This window comes from Thunnus thynnus, chromosome 10 (assembly GCF_963924715.1).
Source record: "Thunnus thynnus chromosome 10, fThuThy2.1, whole genome shotgun sequence".
Classification (NCBI taxonomy): Eukaryota; Metazoa; Chordata; class Actinopteri; order Scombriformes; family Scombridae; genus Thunnus; species Thunnus thynnus.
In genome coordinates this window covers 29533793-29535798 of record NC_089526.1, presented here as the reverse complement: position 1 = coordinate 29535798, position 2006 = coordinate 29533793, and the positions used below count along the sequence as shown (strand labels likewise).

The 2006-nt window shown below is 42.1% G+C and overlaps 1 non-coding gene across 1 annotated transcript; it reads left to right on the top strand.

Moving 5' to 3' along the window:
* The first annotated feature begins 1390 nt into the window (after nucleotides 1-1390).
* On the top strand, nucleotides 1391-1491 carry LOC137192027 (small nucleolar RNA U13). Its single transcript, XR_010930489.1, has one exon. It is a non-coding gene; the product is annotated as a small nucleolar RNA U13 (small nucleolar RNA).
* The last annotated feature ends 515 nt before the right edge of the window (nucleotides 1492-2006 follow it).

The following is a 2006-nucleotide window of genomic DNA, read 5'->3' as shown; positions in this document are numbered from 1 at the left end:
CTATGCAGGATTTTCCTAAAAAACAATGTAGACTCATACAAAAGTAATCCCTCTCAATCATCACTTATGACCCACTAGACATGTGTGGCAGTGTATTTATCTGCAGAGACTCTGCCCTCTGCCTGTATTTTCTTATTTTCTTATTGTTTTGCTGTGTTTGGGACACTTCAGGGTGTCAACCTTTGGGCAGTGGGTGTGTAGCCTTGAGCCAATAGAAGCGTGCAGGGTGTGAGGTCGGAACTCGTAGCATAGTGACCAGGTTACATTGCTCTCTCTGTCTCTCTCCTCTGCTCCGCTCTGCTCTCTGTCTCTGTGTCATGGATGTATAAAGAGCTGCAGGTCTGTGTGTCTGCTTGACAGAGGGCAGGGCTTAGCTACACACACACAGAGCAGAGAGGCCACAGCAGACAGGATGAAGCTCTGCATTCACACAAAATGGGAATGTGGCACCTTCCCGCAGAGTTGTGCGGAGATGTGGGTGTCTTTATTTGTGCTTTAGAACGTAACCACCGTGAAACAATCAGAAAATAATGTTTTATTTATCTGATTCAAGGCTGTTGTCGCCAGCGCTGCTTGCTCTTTGTTCACTCTTTGTTCACTCCCTAGCTGCTCGTTTGAGCCAACAAACACCAACAGACAAATCCTGCATAGTATATCTTTAAGGTCAAACATCACTGGTGCAAGCGGGTACACAGGAACAAGTTGTTGAACAATTTGCTGTGGCTAAGTAGTTGACAGAGTTTAGAAAGAGAAGTTTTACAAAAATGTTGAATCTGCATTAATATTTTTTTGGCCACTTGGGGGCAACACTGACTGACTAATGACAAAAGTGCTGGTAAACAATTGCCTATTTACACATTCAGCAGACATGGAGCATAATTAGCATTTATTTTGAGTTGTTTCTGGTCACCTGACAAACATTACGCTCCCTTTAGCTCTTTTAAAAGAAGATAGAAAATGCTAACTCTCCACTATGTTCTCCAGCTAGGTGCTAACTTTGTCTGTCTGCTGTTTGGTGCCAGGCAGTTCTGTAAAGTGGGTTTTTCTGAGCTTTTTTGCTGAAAACAATGAGATGAGAGTGGAATTTGAAGGCTGTAAAATCAAAATAATGACATTAAGAGGTTAAAAAGCTAACTGCAGAGTTGGGTAATAATTCTCTATGGGGGGGGAGGGGTATTATAGTAGTGCTTATTTTTGTTCATAATAAAATGAGCACTATTTGTGGTAAATTGACCCACTTGACTTTGTCGCTGACTAACGTTAGTATGACTGCAATGTAGATGTAGTGAGCTGCACAGTGCGAACCATGCTAGTACCACAGCTGCTCGATTACAAAATCATTATGATTGGCTGCTCCACCGGAACATGCATCGCAATGATTTGTTGTTGCATGCTTTCAGTTCAAACAGACGATGATTGGTGCGTTCACAGACAATCCGTGAAAGGTGCTGCCTTAACCTTGTTATACTCTGCACCTCAGCCCGTCTGAAATTGAAAAAACAAAACAAAACTGCTGTTTTGCTTAAAAAATCACAAATTTTACATTGTAGGAAGCGAAGATGAAAAGTTAGCGTAAGAAAAGGCGTGTATGGCATCAGATTGTGAGATCTGTGTCAACTGCGTAAATCTCATGCATGAGAGTTGGTAGCCCTGTCTAAAGCATATGTTGCCAGAACCAAAGTCTGACAGGGACACATGACATTCACCTGGCTGTAGAGACTGCTGGTGGATTCCAATTTTAATTTGCATAATAAAACATGGTGTAATTTGTTTAAGCTTTAGCAGCACATTTAGGTGCCCTGCTAAAAGTGACACCACCAGGTGGATAAATGCTACATGTAATTCAACATGGATTTGGGGAAAAGATTCACTGATTCACGATGATGAAGGTGCAGTTTGTGCCTGCCGTGTTTCATACAGTACACACAGGGTTCTACTCAAGCACAAGCTAATTATTGGTGATTATTTTTGCCTTCAACGTGAATAATCACCACCCAGGCCATGAG